General features: G+C 44.2%; 1 non-coding gene across 1 annotated transcript; it reads left to right on the forward strand.

The window, feature by feature from the left end:
- Positions 1–2107: 2107 nt before the first annotated feature.
- Trnat-ugu lies at positions 2108–2182 on the forward strand. Its single transcript has one exon. It is a non-coding gene; the product is annotated as a tRNA-Thr (tRNA).
- The last annotated feature ends 19748 nt before the right edge of the window (positions 2183–21930 follow it).

The raw sequence follows: 21930 nt of genomic DNA on the forward strand, positions 1-21930 counted from the left end.
GGCCTACCTATCGTCTCTCCCCTGCTCCATGTACGTCTCCTCGCAGCAAGTGTTCTACGGAATCCTGCCCTGTGCGCCCTCTATCCTCTAGCGCACTGCGTGACGTACGAGGGGCTTTTAACAACGAATGTAACATTTTTTTCTGAAAGAAGGTTGATTTTATTCCAATACACCATATTATTCCCCACTCCTTTGGCTACAAAACACTATTTTTAAGGTAATCTCCGCTCAATGCGACGGCCTCACGCCACCTTACTGGAAGGGCCTGTATGCCCGCATAGTACTCCTGAACTGGTCGACGTCGGAGCCAAGGTCTTGGTGCATCCATAACCTCTCCATCATAAACGAGTTGCTTCCCGTAGAGTGCACCCTTTATTAGCCCGAGCAGTGGGATTCGGAAGGCGAGGAACACAGAGGGCACTTACCTTTGAGTACCCCAGCTGATGGACGAGTGAGTTACCACTACCAACACAGACGTCTAGCTGAGTAGCGAGATGTTTTATTGAGATTCGTTGATCGCATCGAATGAGAGTGCCCACAATTTCCAACATTGTAGGAGAGACATGCCGGAGATCGGACTGGTTGCGATGACGATAGATGCCTCGCCCAACGATTCACCGTGCTTTTGTTCACTGCCAGCGCGCCTATGAATATCTGCGATGCTCTAGTTTTCCGCTAAAAGAAGCTGTATGACAGCTCTCTGCTTGGGACGCACCTCCGTTACATACGCCACTTTGAAGGCTATCTATAGAGCCACCACCTATCGGAACTTCATGAAACTGTAGAGACCAAAGCAGGATTGTTCTACGATGTGCCACAACAAATTTCGCATTTCTTCAACCGAAACTGGCCGAGAAAGAAATGTATTTTATTACTTGTCGAACGCTCCACGTATATGCCCCAGACTGAGTGTAATCTGCTTCACAGAACAGAACGTGACTCCTTCCTGTATAATACCTGATGTCACATAACCTCATTCGGCGGTGGTTGCTTTGTAGAGCTGTAGACTGTATGTAATGGCACCGGACCGTCGTGTCAGCCTCCGACGCTGACATCAATTCTGTCGTGTTTGTACGTACCCAAGACAACGACGTCGATGAAACTGCCACATTTGTTGGTGTACCATCGCAGACTGTCCAATGTGTCTACAAGGAACTGTGTACTACTCTCAGTCATGTAACACGGCATCAGAAGTCATCCTAACAGGCAGGAACCGTAGACAATTGCAACGCCTTGTCAGTGACAATCGGTCTCAAACTCTACAGGAATTGCTACTTTCAGTGAATATGGGTTGATCTCAACAAATTTCCGAGCGAATAATGGGAAGAAAACTACAGTGAATGGACATTTGGGGTCAGTTACTTCGTAAAAGGCCGCTCATTGAGCACCATATAAAGCTGAACGTCTCCGGACGGCCAAACAGCACAAAAACCGGAGCGTAGCTGTGTTGAAGCGTGTTATGTGATCCTATAACATACTAGGTTCAATAAGATGTTTAATCGGCAATGTGTCGAAGATGTACTTCAGGCACGACTGCAGCCCAGACTTTAACGTTGCTGTGGACATCACCCACAACGTTTATTTCAACGTTCTCCGTGGCCAACTGTTGACCTTGCTTGTACATCTTCATAATGTGTATGCTGTGGATAGTCACGTTTTCCAAAATCGTAATACGTGAAGAAACTTTTGACTCTCTTCCTCACTGAACTGTGGTCTTTATCAGCGCTGGAAGCGGTGTTACACGATATTAGAAATGTGTCAATTGGTGGCTAGATAGATGTTAGATGCGTTTATTAGTGAACGCCTGCCAAGCTATCTCTGGTAGCATTCTGACGAATCAGTGCTCTGGATAATTCACGACAAGGCAGTTTTGTCGTCTGTCCGCAGGTACGAATAGTCAAGTGAAGCCATCTAATATTGTCGCTCTCACTGTCTTCGTGTTACTGTTTATCCAAATATCTTTATATATTATTTTGCGTAGATATACGAGTATGATGGGCAAACACCTATTAGGCGCACTACGAATGTAGTGGTGTGGACATGTTGGAATGTGGATCTCACGGGGAGCGTGCAAGGCATAAGTCCCTGCAGACGCACTATCCTCTGTGCCCGCGGTGGCTCAGATAGATAGAGCGTCTGCCATGTAAGCAGGAGATCCCGGGTTCAAGTCCCGGTCGGGGCACACATTTTCAACATGTCCCCAATGAAGTTCATCAACGCCTGTTTGCAGCTAGGGTTTCCATTTAATTATCATTTCATTTCTAGCAAAGCTGCATGGTCATTCACGGTAACTGTTCTTTCGGGAACAGATACTACCGTCATATATAGCAAATAATAATTTAAAAACCGAATTCATTTTTCTGTTCTGCGCTACAACACCGGAAAAAAAATCGTAATAGAGTCGAGCGTAAATAACACTTTATTTCATTTTCACAAAATAGTGATGCTCATGGTAAAAATTAAAGTGCCAATGACTTTTTCTTACTTTTGAAGTTGTCCATTGAAGATATATTGCCGGCCGGTGTGGCCGTGCGGTTATAGGCGCTTCAGTCTGGAACCGCGTGACCGCTACGGTCGCAGGTTCGAATCCTGCCTCGGGCATGAATGTGTGTGATGTCCTTAGGTTAGTTATGTTTAAATAGTTCTAAGTTGTAGGGGACTGGTGACCACAGATGTTGAGTCCCATAGTGCCCAGAGCCATTTGAAGATATATTTTGTATGCTGGAGGAGTCTTCTGTCAGTGACACTTATTATTTATTCTGAGGTGATTATCACTATGATGTTGATGATCATAAGATCATGATCATGACGATGCAATGAACGAGTCGTAAGTTTGAGAATGTATCTTAGTTTTGCGTATCCGTTACTGTTTTGAAAATAAGTAGCATTTTCACTCTGCAAAATGTAGACGCCTATGATGATTGTTTGTGGTGTCATTATAATCAACTTGTTTTCCACTTATTTCAATCTGTATCAATTATTTGCGCGCAAAAGCATTTAATGGTGATAAAGGTGATAATATATTCGTTATTTAGCACAAAGCTTTCTGTTAAAACTGAAAATCGCTAGAGCCTATAAATTTCATTAATATATAATAAGAAATAAGTCCTGCTATCCATTAACTTATACCCTCAAATTTCCTGGTGTGACAGATATATCACATCGAAATTTTGAGGTTCAGAGTACTGAAGCAGTAATAACTTCATCTGAAACTGAGGAAAGAGGCAATAACAAGTAGTTTGGATTAAAAAGAAATTTAGAAAGTTTTACGACGTTGGTAATTGCAGAGGTAAGATGATTCGTGTACGATACATCTATTCTCGCGGCCAAGTGCAAGCTGCAAGAGAACAGTTGCTTTTTCATCTGAGAGTTGTTGCATTAGTCTGTTTTTTATGTTGTATGTTTTGGTGGTTGTATGTTACAGACATTTTCACCACTGTAAATGTACTTCCACAGAAACAGTTGTGATTGGGGCAACAAACCGCATAGATCATAATTACACTGACTGAAAAGAATCTCAACACCAAAAAGCAATTAATGTAAAGTAATGAAATTTCGGGCATAGATGTCTAGGTAACATATTTAAGTGACTCACATCGTAAGATGACAGGTTAATTTAAGCGCGAAATAAGCCATTGCAAATGTGAAACGCTATTACTTTAATAACCAGTGTAACGGCCAGAATGGTGAATGCAAGTATGCAAACGTGCATACATTGTGTTGGACAGGTGCCGAATGTCAATTTGTGGGGCGGAATTCCATGTCTTTTGCACTTGGTTGGTCGGTACAGGGACGGGTAATGCTGTTTGTGGATGACGCTGGAGTTTTCGTCCGACGGTGTCCTGTATGTGCTCGATCGGAGAGAGATCTGGTGATCGAGTACGTCGAAGCAACATGTCGATACACTGTAGAGCATGTTGTGTTACAACGGCGGTGTGTGGGTGAGCGTTATCCTGCTGGAAAACATCCTGTGGAATACTGTTGATGAACGGCAGCACAACAAGTAGAATCATTAGACTGACGACAAATTTGCCGTCCGGGTGCATGGGATGACATCGAGAGTGCTCCTGTTGTCATACGAAATCGCACCTCAGACCATAACCCCCGGTGTAGGTCCAATGTGTGTAACACGCTGTCAGGTTGGTTGCAGGCCTTCAACTGGTCTCCTTGTAAACAACACACGGCCATCACTGGCAGCGAGGCAGAAAAGCTTTCATCAGAGAACTCAGAAAATCTCCATTCTGCCTTCCAATGAGCTCGCGCTTGACACCATTGAATTCCCAAGTGGCGGCAGTTTGGGGACTACAGGGAGCCTGGCTCGGAGCTGTCCTTGCAGTAGCCGGCCGCGGTGGTCTCGTGGTTCTAGGCGCTCAGTCCGGAACCGCGCGACCGCTGCGGTCGCAGGTTCGAATCCTGCCTCGGGCATGGGTGTTTGTGATGTCCTTAGGTTACCAGATGGTAGAGCACTTGCCCGCGAAAGGCAAAGATCCCGAGTTCGAGTCTCGGTCGGGCACGCAGTTTTACTCTGCCAGGAAGTTTCATATCAGCGCACACTCAGCTGCACAGTGAAAATCTCATTCTGGAAACATCCCCCAGGCTGTGGCTAAGCCATGTCTCCGCAATATCTTTTCTTTCAGGAGTGCTAGTTCTGCAAGGTTCGCAGGAGAGCTTCTGTAAAGTTTGGAAGGTAGGAGACGAGATACTGGCAGAAGTTAAGCTGTGAGACCGGGCGTGAGTCGTGCTTCGGTAGCTCAGATGGTAGAACACTTGCCCGCGAAAGGCAAAGGTCCCGAGTTCGAGTCTCGGTCGGGCACACATTTTTAATCTGCCAGGAAGTTTCGTCCTTAGGTTAGTTAGGTTTAAGTAGTTCTAAGTTCTAGGGGATTGATGACCACAGCAGTTAAGTCCCACAGTGCTCAGAGCCATTTTTAGTTGCGTAAAGCCTTCCCGCAATGTCGCGGAAGGAACTACCAGCTTCTCGAATGTCTAGTACACGAACTCTTTCAAACTCAGTGAGTTGTTGATAATGGCGTCTTTGTCGCATTAGAGGTATTCTTGACTAACATCAACACACCACGTCCTTTCTCAAAGGTAACTAACGATCACGACTGTTACAGCGTTTATTTACGTCCACTAGCGCCACTCTCATGCGACTGGCTCGAAATATGAATAGACATCTTTCAGATGTAGAAACGCGCCTAATGTCGTTTATCTCGCACAGCTCCTTCTTGGTGTTCTGATTTCTTTCTGTCAGTGTACATTATTAAACTGTAACGAACCACTTGAGACGACAAGTATCCCTTGTACTCAGAAAATATCGTTGTATAATCTACGGAATATTATCAATTCATTTTGGGGTTCAAGCCTGTTTGTAAGTTGCTGTAAGCTTCCACACGCTGTAGCATCTATTCACCGTCTCTGTAAGGCAATGAAAATCCAGAACGGAGAGAGGAAAGTTTGCTGGTGTGTTTTCTCTTCTTGTTGAGAGACAGCAGAAAATCCTCCCCCGTGCCCTCGCGCTTCGCTCTTTCTCCTTCGCCAACAGATGGACCCGGAACGATACGGCGGGGTAATTAATGATTTCGGTGAGTGCGGAAGTTGTGCGTGGCGTCCACGGAGCTTAATTAATGGTCTCGCAGGCGCGGCGCGAACAGTCAGCGGCCGACTCTTAAATTACGCACTCCAAAGGAAACGCCCTCCGCCGTATCGAGGCGCCGTTCCAAATGTTGTCGCGGCACAGATCTCTGGTGGCGGGTTCCTGCGTTCACTACGTGTGCCCGCTCTTTGAAGATTCCGACGGAAAAATAACGCTTTGTCGTTCTACTCCGTGATTATAAATTGAGGAAATAACCCCATAGAAGCGATTGCGTTGCATATAATGCCAGTGATATTGTCGGAACACAAGTATAAACCACGTGCTTCTGGTAGTTGCACATGATGTGATCACACAAAAACGGCTTTTAGTCTCGCACCATTTAACGCCCCTTCCCTAATTACAGTTTTCTTCGGTGCAATCACACGCAGCGACCTCGTTCAGTGATTGATACTACACCTTAGTATTCTAGATGTGCATCTTTCTAATCCATGTGCGGGTATCCTAAATTTGGATTTATACGTTTATTTATTTATAATTCTTTTATGTTTAGGATTGAAAAACTATTAAGTCAACATCGTCCATGAAATATTCTTTACTGGGATGGATTACTAGTTTTGGCTGACAATTTAGTCATCCTCAGAGTTAAGATATAAAAAAGATTTTTCTCATGTTTGCACTATACAACAGCATAAAGAACTGCACATAATGGGCCGGCCGGAGTGGTCGTGCGGTTCTAGGCGCTACAGTCTGGAGCCGAGCGACCGCTACGGTTGCAGGTTCGAATCCTGCCTCGGGCATGGATGTGTGTGATGTACTTAGGTTAGTTAGGTTTAATTAGTTCTAAGTTCTAGGCGACTGATGACCTCAGAAGTTAAGTCGCATAGTGATCAGAGCCATTTGAACCATTTGCACATAATGCTGTTGCAGGGATCAAGAGTATATACACAAATTAATTACATAATACATACCATAAAACATTCTTGATTAGTGTTGGTGCCATTACGGCTTCACACATCGTTAAAATCTTTCTTAAAATGACAACATTCCTATATGACAGTCAGAAACAGCTTCTCATCGTCCGTGGCCAGTGTAATTGATCGATTCTCATAAAACTGCAAATATACATTACTACAGAGAAGAGGCAGTGAAAATAAGAGAATAAGGAACTATCCACTAAAATGACTAAATGTAAATGGTATCATATGTGCCATTAAAACTTAGTAACCAACACAACCAGTATTTACACCATTTCGTAACAGAGATCATAGTACATACGTCGCTGTAACATGGTACATGTGAAGAGTATGGCAGCTGAAGACCATTACAACGCTCAAGAATGCAACATTCGGCATATACATAGTACAAACATGTCTAGCTGGTACTACAGCGAAATGAGGACTGACGTCCACAGGTTTTGACACGTTGCTTGAAGCGGGGACTGCTAGGTAGCGTTAGCAGTTGGCTGTGTAACTATGTTTTATTTCATATTTTAACGATGTGCGAAGTCGTAATGACACCAACACTAATCAAGAACACATTACATGTATTCGCAGTTCCCAATATGGCCAATCATCAGCTGTAGAATAGTATGACGACAATGAAAATTTCTGCCGAACCGGGATTCGAACCCGGATTTTCCACTTACCGCGAGCGGTCGCCTTACCATTTGGCTATCCGTACACGACTCACGGCCAGACCCACAGTTCCACACGTCGACAACCATGCGTCTACAACTTGTGCTCGTACATCCATTACGTGTATTCCTGTACAGATGAGGCATTTTACTTGAAAGTGACTTGCCAGGTGTCGGCGGATAAGTACGATACTTCAGTGCCTGTCTTATTCAAAGTTCCTTTCGACACGCATGCATGTCCAAAGTAAATTTGCATCGTAATTCAGAATACCACAGGCTCTGCAATATCGTACTAATCGAGAATGTTTTGTGGTATATATTCTGTAGTTAATTCGTATATATACTCTTAAACCCTGCCAAAATATTATGTGCAGTTCTGTAAGCTGTTGCATGTTGCTAGCGTGAGAAAAATGTCTGTTTTATTTCTTAGATCTGAAGGTGGCTAGATTTTTAGCCGAAATTAGTAATCCATACAAACAAAGATTTTATGTGCGATCTTAACTTCATGGGTTTTCAGGTCCTAAAATAAATTTAAAAAATTTACAACAGATCACGTATCTCCTGGTTGACAATGTCAACAAACCTGGCGTTCTACGTTTGCAATAGATCACTTGAGGTTTTTGTCGTAATTTCCCCGTTATTGCATCATTATTGATTTCGTGACTGTCGAAAATCACTGGGAGAAGTCACATACATTACATATCTGAATGTACGGTGTGATTTAAACTGGAACGACCTCATAACACTAATCGAAGGCAAGGCAGATACCAGACAAAATCGATGGAAAAATCCTGAGGAAGAGGAGTCCACCCTCCAAGCAGGTAGCTTATAAATACCTCGTTCGACTGGTTGCTCATCAGTCTGGAACTCTTCACCTATAAAACATTCAAAGAAGAGCAGCACATTATGACACATACTCGATTAGTTAGAAGACAATAATTTTAGTTTTTAATGTCAAGTCGACATCGAGGTCATTAGGGGCAGATCACAAGCTCGGATTGTTTCAAAGAAACCATCTCTGCAGTCCCCTTCCATTTAGGGAAATCACGGCAAACCTAAATCTGGATGCGTAGAAGAGATTTGAAATGCTGTTCTCCCGTAAACAAGTCCATTGTCTAACAACTGCGATACCTCGTTCGGTAAAGGTCTTTCCCACGTCAGTTCCTGTTTACATCTACATAATACTCCGCAAGTCACCTAATGGTGGGCGGCGGAGGGTACTTTCGGTACCACTATCTGAACCCTCCAATCCTGTTCCACTCGCGAATAGTGCGTGGGAAGAATGATTGTCGGCAAGCCTCTGTATTGGCTCAAATTTCTCGAATTTTCTCCTCGTGGTCAATGCGCGTGATGTAAGTGGGTGGAAATAATATGTTGTCTGACTCCTCCTGAAAAGTGCTGTCCCCAAATTTCAACAGTGAATCTCTCCGTGATGCACAACGGCTCTCTTGTAACGTCTACCAGTGGAGTTTGTTTAGCATCTACGTAACTCTCTCTCGCCAGGTAAACGATCCCGTGACGAAACGCGCCGCTCTTCGTTGGATCTTCTCTACCTCCTCTATCAGTCCTACCTGATAGGAATCCCAGATAGATAACCATTACTCAAGAATCGGGCGAACAAGGGCCTTTTAAGCAACTTCTTTCGTGGATGTGTTACATTTCCTTCAGATTCTTCCGATGAACCTGAGTCTGGTGTCTGCTATTCCCACTGTCTGTTTTACACTCCTGGAAATGGAAAAAAGAACACATTGACACCGGTGTGTCAGACCCACCATACTTGCTCCGGACACTGCGAGAGGGCTGTACAAGCAATGATCACACGCACGGCACAGCGGACACACCAGGAACCGCGGTGTTGGCCGTCGAATGGCGCTAGCTGCGCAGCATTTGTGCACCGCCGCCGTCAGTGTCAGCCAGTTTGCCGTGGCATACGGAGCTCCATCGCAGTCTTTAACACTGGTAGCATGCCGCGACAGCGTGGACGTGAACCGTATGTGCAGTTGACGGACTTTGAGCGAGGGCGTATAGTGGGCATGCGGGAGGCCGGGTGGACGTACCGTCGAATTGCTCAACACGTGGGGCGTGAGGTCTCCACAGTACATCGATGTTGTCGCCAGTGGTCGGCGGAAGGTGCACGTGCCCGTCGACCTGGGACCGGACCGCAGCGACGCACGGATGCACGCCAAGACCGTAGGATCCTACCAGTGCCGTAGGGGACCGCACCGCCACTTCCCAGCAAATTAGGGACACTGTTGCTCCTGGGGTATCGGCGAGGACCATTCGCAACCGTCTCCATGAAGCTGGGCTACGGTCCCGCACACCGTTAGGCCGTCTTCCGCTCACGCCCCAACATCGTGCAGCCCGCCTCCAGTGGTGTCGCGACAGGCGTGAATGGAGGGACGAATGGAGACGTGTCGTCTTCAGCGATGAGAGTCGCTTCTGCCTTGGTGCCAATGATGGTCGTATGCGTGTTTGGCGCCGTGCAGGTGAGCGCCACAATCAGGACTGCATACGACCGAGGCACACAGGGCCAACACCCGGCATCATGGTGTGGGGAGCGATCTCCTACACTGGCCGTACACCACTGGTGATCGTCGAGGGGACACTGAATAGTGCACGGTACATCCAAACCGTCATCGAACCCATCGTTCTACCATTCCTAGACCGGCAAGGGAACTTGCTGTTCCAACAGGACAATGCACGTCCGCATGTATCCCGTGCCACCCAACGTGCTCTAGAAGGTGTAAGTCAACTACCCTGGCCAGCAAGATCTCCGGATCTGTCCCCCATTGAGCATGTTTGGGACTGGATGAAGCGTCGTCTCACGCGGTCTGCACGTCCAGCACGAACGCTGGTCCAACTGAGGCGCCAGGTGGAAATGGCATGGCAAGCCGTTCCACAGGACTACATCCAGCATCTCTACGATCATCTCCATGGGAGAGTAGCAGCCTGCATTGCTGCGAAAGGTGGATATACACTGTACTAGTTCCGACATTGTGCATGCTCTGTTGCCTGTGTCTATGTGCCTGTGGTTCTGTCAGTGTGATCATGTGATGTATCTGACACCAGGAATGTGTCAATAAAGTTTCTCCTTCCTGGGACAATGAATTCACGGTGTTCTTATTTCAATTTCCAGGAGTGTATATGGTCATTCCACTTAAGGTCGCTCTGGATAGTTACTCGTAGATATTTTACGGCAGACGCTGTCTCCAGCTGTTTGTCATCAATAGTGTAGCTGTACAGTAGTGGATTTCTTTTTCTATGTAAGCGCAATATGTTACATTTATTTACGCTCAGGGTCAACTGCCATAGTCTGTAGAATTCATCAATTCTCTGCAGGTCGTTCTGCAAATTCTTACCATCTTCTGGCGTTGCTACTTTGGTACAGACAACTGCATCATCTGCGAATAGCCTTAAAGAGCATCCGACGCTTCCCGCTAGATCATTTATATGTATTGTAAGCAGCAACGGTCCTATCACACTTCCCTGTGGTACTCCGGATATTACCTTTACATTTGCCGATTTTGTTCCGTTAAGAGCGACGTGTTCAGTTCTGTCTGCGAGAAAGTCTTGAATCCAATCGAAGGCCTGCTCCGATACTCCGTAAGCTCGAATTTTTTTTTTGATTAAACAGCAATGCGGTTCGGTGTAAAATGCCTTACTGAAATCAAGGAACACTGAGAGCCGTCGTCCACTGCGCCGTGAATCTCATTGAGGAACGGAGTGAGCTGAGCTTCACAGGAGCTCTGTTTGCGGAATCCATTTTGATTTTTATAGAGGAGATGTTGATTTTCCAAGAACGTCATAATTCTTGAGCTTAAAACATGTTCCATTATTCTACAACAGGTTGACATCAACGATATAGGTCTATAATTGTGTGGATCTGTCTTACGGCCTTTCTTAATAACGATAGTGAAATGCACATTTTTCCATTAGTTAGGTACCTTTCGTTGCTTAAGCGATCTGCGATAACTTACTTCTAGAAGGGGAGCACGTTCTTTGGGATAATCATTATAGAATCTTATAGGTATCTCATCTGGTCCTGAAGCCTTTCCACTACTAAGCGATTGTAGCTGCTTTTCAATTCCGAGTTCGGTTATTTCAATATCTGCCATTTCGATGTTCTCACGAGATTGAAAGGAGGGACAGTGTTACGATCTTCCGTGGTGAAACTACTTCGGAAGACCGAATTCAGTATTTCGGCCTTCCTTCTGTTATCTTCCGTTTAGGTGTCGGTGTGGTCTCTGAGAGAATGAATAGACGATTTTGACCCACTTACCGATTTTACATACAACCATAATCTCTTAGGAGTCCCTAATCCGAGATAGTCCACCATAATTTCAGCTGCTTTCAAACGTATTAATTTCATGTTAGTTTCCATTTTTCGCGGTTACGCAATGATATTTATATATAAATATTTCCAAGCTTTCGGAAGTCGATACTTACAACGAATATTTACGGGACTCGCCGATGGAAGTCTCTTCAGGATCACGAGTACCATACCGATGGAGCAGCATTCAGGGCTGTGAATATTTCCTACAGGCCTTTAATTTTGTAAAATCGAGAGGTGAAAAGCACCCTATGTGCCTGATTGAGTAGCGCTACGGGGGTGTGAAACCACTGTAGTGTATATTAGTCCTGTGTAAAACAATTGTGAACTGCGAAAAGCCCGCATCTCGTGGTCGTGCGGTAGCGTTCTTGCTTCCCACGCCCGGGTTCCCGGGTTCGATTCCCGGCGGGGTCAGGGATTTTCTCTGCCTCGTGATGGCTGGGTGTTGTGTGCTGTCCTTAGGTTAGTTAGGTTTAAATAGTTCTAAGTTCTAGGGGACTGATGACCATCGATGTTAAGTCCCATAGTGCTCAGAGCCATTTGAACCATTTTTTGAACCAACTGCGAAAAATTTGAGTATGATAGCAGCTCCGCAATAAGTTTTTGAGAAATCTTAAAATGAAACTCAAAGCGCAGTACTGACATTGTAAGAGACTTCATCGGTATGTGTATTGCAGATCGATGTTCACACTGTGGAAATACCTGTGTTCAGTGCAGTGTGGATCTGCTGCAATCAGTTCGTGAATGTCAGATAACTGAAAGCTAACGAACAGATCCAGCGTGAAAAGTCATTTTAATAGCGTCAACGAAAAGGAAGCTCCTGGCAGAAATCAGTACTGCGTGACTGCTGTTAATATATGGGTGAGAGTATTGACTCACATGGAGTGTTACAGAAATCTCTGAACACACAGCCTGAGATTGTAGAGAAGAGGGAATTTAGTTAAAATGTTGCATACGAACTTATGTCTAGAAGTAGTTCGTTTCCACAGTACAAAGAAAGCAAAACTGGAATTAAGTTTTAAACTATCACGAGAATAAAGTTTTTGCCAGACTGGATCCTCGGATTTCCTACTTTTCAAGAGCAGTTTTTTTAATACAACTTATTGGTTTTCGAAACATGCCCATACAGTGATCTAAATACATGAAATATTATGTCATAATTTTTGACAATTCAGAGTATACATTAAGTTAAGTCGTACACTGGTATTAAGTTACATAGGATTAACAAAGGACAGATTGCAACATGAAACAAATTTTACATTCATTGTATGCTGAAACGAGTAAAAAAGATGAAAGTTTAGTTTAGGATACACAGATGAAGTACGCTATAAAAATCTCACTGGTAAAACAATAAGAAATGATAAATCGCTGTTGGTAAGCATTTCGGAAATTCCCAGTTCAATACATATTAATGAGTATGTATCGAAAGTAGCAATAAAATGCTCTTTTGTATGTCCTCTCCGAATAAATTATTCAGTTAAGTTGTTTAATTTGTAATTAGTAGTAGTTGTGGTTTACGAATCTGTACTTTCGTGAAGGAGCCCCTCGTCCTCCGCAATATTCATGTTAAGCTACTCAGACTTGATTCGTCCGTTCTGCGTAAAGTCTGTGTTCTGCAAGGCAACGAACTCAATCACAATACATGCGGGTTCCACATTGTCGAATGCCGACATATTCGCTATGAAGACAGAGTTGTAATCGAAACATTCCAGTAATGAATATTACGCAATGATATCGTATTGTTCTTTATCTCGCACTTTCGCGGAATGTATTGGCACAGTATTATTGAGTTCGTAATATTGAGCGTGTGAGGGCCGCTTTAGCAGTCAGTCGCTAGCGAGGGTGGTGCAGCACCGCAGTATGTCTGAGTACACACGTTCGGAGTTCTCATCAACATCTTAATTTACGGTGAAGCACAACAGTGTAATAACAGCGAAATTCAAAGCCTGTACCATAAGTGTTTTCAGTGTCGTGTGAGCTCACCTCGTACGACTTTAGCCAAAATAGAACAACGGTGCAGAAAATGCGAACGTCCTTAGTTAACAAGACAAAATGTGATGCTCCATACACTCAACTGAATGTTGTGCCGTCTTCGAAACGGATATGCTTCATCGATCTGAAGAGAAACAGATTAGTAGTCGCGGAGTCATTTCAAATGGCCATGAATGCGCATGGAAGAACTGTCTAGCTCTTCCACATACGCTACACACTACAAGAAGACTGAATTTGCGCCACATGCCAACTTCTGTACTTGGTTCTTAACATCTCTGCGTGTGCACTTCCCAGTTTCCAAGACAAATTCGTTTCACCGGCACATCATGTTTCACCTGTGAAGCTGTTTTCAACATTCACCAAATTAGTACTAAGTAAACGCCTCGTGACACACGTTCCGTGGATTTCAGATGACCTTCGCCTTAACTGCAGAGGTAGGTAACATTCGAAATTGTTTTTTACTGGGCACTGCAGCTGGGTAATAATTTACAATTCAAATACGTTAGGACAGTCCTTGGAAAGTTATTTGCAAAGGTGACTGCGAACTAGTCTATAGTACAGATCGAGTATATGAGATTCTCACCGACGCATGCTGTAGTTAAGAGCTGAAATGAATTACGAACCTTGCTGCTAGAGTCACTACGGAGATGTTCAGGCGTCTTGAGCGACCATCTTCGGAGGACGGACAGCGTTGTTTTCAAGAAACATTGAGTGAGGAATTTTAGTATATGGTGTTTGTGACGGACTGTTATCCCATAGGATATAAGAGGAAATACGAGCGATCAGTGAACGTATGGCCAGTTTCTTCTTACTCCATTTGAGAATGGACTGGAAAAAAAGTGGACAATAATAGTATAAAGTACTCTCCATCAGGCACTACACAGCGGCTAGATGACTACATAACTTGATATGCGTACGCAGAGCACTTGAAAAGAGCTGGTGATTTCTACCTGAGGCAACAAGAAACGCCGTGCGTGGAGCATCATTACTCTCTCTCCCGGTTCTCATTTCTTTAATGCTCGCCTTCTTCCACGAGCGACGCAGAGGGACATCATCTTGCAGCAGATCAATGTTACTCCAGTCGTTTCTTTGAACTTCTTACGCGGAAACAATCCCTTACGAGTTTCGAGAAGACGACTTTGGCGCTATGATTTCTATCCGGCTACTACCGTCCGGTCCTCAGTGCAAACTGGACTTCGTACTCGTGACACTTTGCGGTATTTACCGCCAGCGAAAAGTGTAAAATGCGCATCTTTCAGAATCGTCAGCCTTCTTACATTTCACCATGTTGAGCAGAACCAGGTTCTACAAGGTGTCCCACATTTCCATCGTATTGCACGATACCATGTAACTTGCTTCTTATTTCAAAATAGTTACCTTTAAGGTGAATCACAGTTATATGGACCTAAATAACATTTACATACCTAGCTGAGGTTTCTAATACGATGTGGCGCTCCACCCGGAGGTAGCAAGTCTAAATCCCACTTACAGAATGCCAGTCAAACAGTGAGTTGAACCTCGAAACACTTCGAAATGTCTCATTGAGTGAGGACAGGACATGAGATCTTGTAGAACGCGCCCTGTGTATCACATGAGAACATAAATAAACTCAACGGCTTCTTTGCTGCAATAGAATGGAGCAGGCTATGTGGTGTCGCTAAACACACATCTGGCTTTCACTCTGGAAACAACGGATCACAGTGCTCATACGATTTCAGAATGAAACTTAGCTTTGAAATTAACGACTGGGTCAAAGCTATGCCACTCTTCCTTGCACACATACTAATTGTGCGTTGATAACAAGAGTGCTGTTAACTGGTGAAGGTAGTATGTAACTGAGGATGCGAATCGGGCTCGCGCGGCATGCCCTAATTAATGACAGTGCGCCTCTTGTGTGACCAGAGCACCCAGCTTCGAATTTCGGTCTGGCACAGCGTCATATCGTCCCTATTCACTGTCCCAGTAATCCACGAGAAGAAAAAAGCACAATCAGTTACCATGTAATTGTAACATAGTCACGCAGGAAGAATGAGGTCATATTGCAACTGCTGTGTTGGTCTCTGCACAAGAAGGCACCAGCTGATAAACCACTCACTTCATTGGACGTGTTTCGGGTAGAACCCATCTTCAGACTGTAATGAACATCTTGGCGATCACATATATAAGGTCAGTACGCCATGACAGCTTTGTTACATACTGTCTTTATATATCTGATCACCAAGATGCTCATGGCAGTGTGAAAATAGGTTCCCCCGAAACGCGTCAAATAAAGTCATGTTTTTTCAGCTGGTGACTTCTTATTTAGCACTAGTATTAAGCAACTGCCCGCTGTTTCGTACACGCTGGTTTCGATTCCTGCGACCAACGTTCACACCCTTTATTAATGCACAGTGAAATGGCCGCAGTAGATTAAGCAATTCCAAAACACCTGAACGATCGAGCAAGCATGACGCTACAAAAATTACACCATAAGGTCGTCGCAAAGTCGTAATCAACACAGCAACAAACCGTCCGTAGAGCAACCCGAAGTCTAAACCAGTAGCAGGTAGGCAGAGGCAAATAGTGCGTCTCGAGGAGCATGTGTACAGTCCTACAGTCTTCAGCCAGCGAACGACGTTAACTATGGCGATAGTATACAGTACCATCAGCGTTTCTGATTGGATGCGCGGTTGGTTATTGCTTTATTTCTTTAATTTTATTGCACTTTGAAAGTCTGGCTTGTGGTCTTTAAGTTCCTTGCCGCCCTTCGCCGGTGACAGCTTGATCCCTCGGTGTAAAGAGCTAGTTCTGCTTCTTATGAAAAGTACTAAGATGACAATAGTTTTCTTCAGTCCTCGTTGTCGTCTGAATCTTCTAGTATGATTAATGGTACTAGAAATGCTTGGTAGTTTCTGGATGATTTTTTCAATAGTTTGACGGCTGTGGAAGATGTGTTACAGTGAACCTGTTTTGTGGTACAGTCGTCGAGCTAATCAGTTGAGTATGCTTTTCAGTGGTGGCATGGTCAATCAATGTCGTAATCTTGGTTAGTGGGGGTGCTTGTGAACTCCGGTATAGAACTGTGTTAACTCTATTTTGTATTCGCTTTAAAGCCTGCACCATCGTTTTGCTGTTTGTCGTCTATGCGGCACACCAATACATAAGTAATGGCACTACGACCGATTTGTGGAAACGCAATTTTGTTTCCGGCTGCGAACCTGTACTAACGAAGAAAGGTTATAATGCTTTGCCAAATTTAGAGCTTCTCGTGCTACTTACTCGGAATGGTTCTGCAAAAAGAGTTTATGGTCCAATGTTATTTCTAAGGTTAACACGGAATTATGTCGTTGTCACAGTGAAGTGAAGTGATCGTGCGGTATTGATGGCCGGAAGGCCCCATCCAGGGAAATTCGGCTGCCGAATTGCAAGTCTTATTTCAGGTGATTGATATTGAGAAAGCGTATGATAGTATCTATAGGGACAAGCTCTGGGATGTGCTGAACGCAAAAGGGATAGATGAAGAGATAACACGAAAAGTCAGAAAAATGTATGAGGGAAGTGAGAGTTGTGTGAAAGTGGGGAGGGAACGTACTGCATGGTTCAAGCTGGAAAATGGGCTGCGACAGGGAAGTGCACTTTCGCCTTTATTGTTTATTATTGTTATGGATGAAATCCTACAGCAAGTATCAGATGCAATTGGAGATCATAAAATGAAAGCAGTGCTTTTTGCCGATGACCTGATGTTATGAGGAAATTGCGAGAAGGAGGTGCAAGAGCAGTTAGATGCATGGGAGGCAACGGCAGCACAATATGGAATGCATTTCTCTGCAAAGAAAAGTGAAATAATTGTCACAACAAGGAAGAAGAATAGGCCAAATGTGGATATAACTTGTGGAGGGGAAAAACTACAAGTGGTAGAGAACTTCAAGTACCTGGGAAGCGTGATTGAAAGTAAGGGGGGAAACGCAATGGAAATAAATGAAAGGTGCAGAAAAGCAGGGCAGTTCTACAAATGCATTAGGGGGCTTATTTGGAGCAAGGAGGTGCCACAGAAATCCAAGGGAATTATATACCGAACCTACTTTGTCCCCATATTGACATACGGAAGTGAGACATGGGTAATGCACAAAAGCGATAAAAGTAGAATACAAGCTAGTGAAATGAAGTTCCAGAGGAGCAGGTTGAGTGTAACAAGACGAGACAGATTGCGAAATGTGTATGTGAGGGAAAGACTAAAGGAGGAACCAGTACAGGACAGGATAGAAAAATCAAGACTGCAGTGGTATGGACACATGAAGAGAATGGATGAGGGAAGAATTCCAAAGAGGATGTTTGATCTGCAACTGGAGGGGAAGAGGCCCAGGGGAAGACCAAGAGATAGATGGGTGAAGGGAGTGAAGGAATGTGTGACGAGAAGAGGAGAGAACTGGACGAAGGTGGAAGAGGGGGAATGGTGGAAAGACAGAACACGATGAAGAGGCTTGTGTTCCCGACAGACCCAGCCAGTGGCTGGAAACTGTCCAAGATGATGGTGATGATTTCAGGTGATGCCACATTGGGCGACTTGCGTGTCGGTGATGATGAAAGGATGATGAGGACAGCACAACACCCAGACCACGAGGAGAGAAAATTTCTAACTCGGCCAGCAATCGAACCTGGGCCCGCTGCATGGAAGGAAAACACGTTACCACTCAGCGAAGCAGGCGGATTGTCACGGCGAAATCTCGTAAGATAGGTGTCTTCTTCGTAAAGTATATTGCACTTGTTTTTCAACGTTCAGTGCGATTTGTTCGCTCTGCACCACTTGAGAGTTCTGTTAATTTGACGTTGGAGATGGTTCATATTATGTTCGTTGTTACGGCATGTGGTAAACATAGTCGTGTCATCTTCCATTTGTGCGAGTTGTCAGCGGGGCTCTAGTGGCATAAATATTGAATAAAATGAGGGACAGCACGGAGCCTTCCGGCGAACGTTAGCCTGAGAGATGATCATTCCCCCTGGTTGGCCACCAAAGGTTTCTGTGTTGTAAAAAGTCATCTCTAATGTTAATAGAGATATCTGGTTTTGAAGTCTGTGTCGTCATATTGTGAATTAGGTTTTGCTGCCGTATTTTGTTATAGGTGTTTTGGAAAAAATTCGGAAATTTGTGGTAAGGACTATAGGACCAAACTGCTGAGGTCATCGGTCCCTAGGCTTACACACTAATTAAACTAACTTACGCCAAGGACAACACACACACACACACACACACACACACACACACACACACACATACATACATACATGCCCGAGGGAGGACTCGAACCTTCGACGGGAGCCGCGCGAACCGTGACAAGACGCCTTAGAGTCTCAGGCTACCCCGCGCGGCCATGCGTTTTGGACATCAAGGAAGACTGCTGCCCAGGCAAAGTTTTTAGCTGCACGTTCAGTTATACTTAGTACTAGAAGTTCGGCAGAGTGTGAGTGATAAAGCCAAACAGTTTTGTCCTGATAGCTTCTTCTGTCACTAGCAATACCGAGATTCCATTAATTAAAATAGTTTCTAAAAGTTCGGCCATGGTGCTCAGCGGACTATTTGGTTGTTTGTTCCTGGCGATCGTGGCGTCTTGGGTATGGTTACTGACTGCAGAGCTCTCGGCCACTACTTATAAAGGCCATTTGGCCTCCAGGAGGCACGCCCCGGTGAGTCGCAGGGAGCGCATGCTGTCGTGAGTTGCCCGGCTTCGCGACTTCTTTTCCTGGATACTTCGATGTTTCTCTCGGAGGAATCGACGTAGCTACACAAGTGAGAAACAAGAGCTTTCCTTTCTATTATTGCCCGTAAAGCTAAACTAGTTCCACAGTTCCTCGTGTATACTCCAAAAAGAAAATGTGTATTTAGTTTTCCCCAAGGCATCTGTGCTCTGCCTCTTGCAGTTAACTGTCTCCGGAGAAGTCCCCAGGCGACTTCAGTTGGGATGGAACATTTCACTGCAGTTTTTCCAGTTTGCAGCCGACTTAATGGTGTCGTTTTTACGTGACATTTCAGCAGTTTCCTCAGCAGTATTTTACTGATAAGTCGCGCACAGATAAAGTATGCTTATTGCCTGTACTTCAGTCAAACATACAGACGACAGCTAGGAGACCAGTCAAAATATCACGGTTAAACGTCAGTATTAACGCAAATTTAGAGATAATCAGTTTCATTGAGAAACCTTGAAAGATCACAAAACATACAGGTGTACACTATCTTTCGTATGTCCATCTTTAATGGAAGACGGTACGAAGGCTGGCCAGTAAGTGAGGAGTTATGGAACCACCCTGAACCGTGTGTTATTAAAGTTTCTATATTCATTGCGATCGGTTTCCGTGATACAGTTTACCACATCAGGCCCTATATGCATCAATTTGACAGCAAAATTAGTCATACAAGAAATTCAAAGATAATGTCACAAAAAATACTATCAAATACTCCTTCCTTAAGAAACAATTACACCTTAAAATATTTAGCACATTATCAATAGATGAAGAAATTTGTACATAAATTGTAGCTCCGGTAATTAAATTAACTGTAAATCTCATACTGTGAGAAAACAAGCCTATTGCTTAGTAGGATTAGCCAGTCACTGAACAAATCAACCTCCGAGAGTATGTCCTAACAGTAAGTGTGAATTCAAGCAGGTCAGTAAAGAGGACTGTGGCCGAGTGAGAGTAGTAAATCGTGTGCGTGTAGTATATAACGCAGCCAAAATGAACTTGTACAAAGCATTTCACCGCCCATAATGCACTGCAGTAGTCATAAGTTAGTCGAAAATGCATGGGCTGTCTACAAAGTCCACTGTCTGTGTCTAATATAAGTAAAATGTGAGAAATTGTTCATTACAAGTACAAGAGTAAGCATATAGCCCTAACAACAGCACATTATTCAAACTATTACGGGCTGTCCTCAACGTCCCTAATAATCCGCCCATATTATCTGCTCACCACAGAAGTGGAGTTTGCAGTGACCGAAATTAGCAACACAAAACAAAACCCTTCTATAAAACCCTGTGGTATCACCCGTCAGACATGACCAAACAGCCCTCTGTATGATACCGCGGATACCGTATAAGAAAAGTATATTCTAAACCTACCTGAAGCTGTGTGTTGCCTCGCTTAACAAGGCACCACAAGTAACCAGAAACGTGCACTCACTGCCAAAGCTTGATCTACTACGTTCGATTGAGTATGGCTACGCTATCGGCGATCAATCACTGGAGCCCAATCCCAGCTTTCAACGCTTATTTGCGGACTAACGAAATTTATATGTGCATAGAGGACCTCCCGAACTCGATGTCCTCGTCGTTAACCTGTCTTGTACGACACACCCCCACATTTTCTGATGATGAATGCTGTGTTTGGTTTGCAGCCAGGCGATGCCCTCTCGGGATCAGCAGTCATTCTCTAGCTCACGTTCAGTTGTGCTTATCTCTCTTCCCTCACCTATCCTTCGATGCTGCTAATCTAATGTGTCTCTCACTAGTGTGTAGCGCTTCTGAAAGTGGGTATCAAATCAGAAGAAAAAGCAGAGACATGCCATTAAAAAAAAACGAAAACTCAGGATAGCATTTATATTAGAGAATTATATTTATATTAGAGAATTAAAAACATCAGGTGAAACTGCGTGCTTCCAGAGACCTATTAAGTCTCAATCATCTTTGATGTACACACGCAGACTGAAGCGATGAATGAAAATTTGTATCAAGGCCAAGATTCCAACCCGAGTCTCCTTCTCGCCAGGTAGATCCGACAGCAACTACGCCACTCTGGCACAGTGGCTTTGCACGGACTACCCTAGCGCACCTCCCTCCCCAGTCCAAAATCCCATTCACGCCTCAGCCCACTTGCTTAGTGATCAGGAGACCCGGGTTCGTATCCCTGGCTTGGTACAAATTTTTATTCATCGCTTCTGTCTGCATATATACGTCTAATAACATCTCGAGTTTCAGAAGACAGTTAATGACATATCTGCTGAAGCAACAACCATTGAAGGATAACCATTGTTCCTGTACACACTCGTTACCCTTGCACATCTGTCTTTCTAACCTAGTTTTCCTCATTTCCAAGAATTTTTAGCCGATGCATTCTTCTTAAACTTTTTTTGTCCCCAGAAACTGCTATATCAGAGAACATCTATATCGTACACCTACAAATTCTTCTTACATCTGCCACTATCATTATTGTTATTATTGCCATTATTGCTATTATGACTATTAGTGGCAGCAGCTGCAGCAATGCAAGTACCGCCAGTATTAACTTTTTTAGTTTAGTCGGTATAATTTACTCACCCTGTCATTTCAGAGACCCAAAACATTTTCGAATTAACTGTCATATTAAAACTTATTTCTTTGGTAACTAAGTTGTAAAAAAAGGTATTGTACC

Source organism: Schistocerca americana, chromosome 3, assembly GCF_021461395.2.
Source record: "Schistocerca americana isolate TAMUIC-IGC-003095 chromosome 3, iqSchAmer2.1, whole genome shotgun sequence".
In the NCBI taxonomy this organism is placed as follows: Eukaryota; Metazoa; Arthropoda; class Insecta; order Orthoptera; family Acrididae; genus Schistocerca; species Schistocerca americana.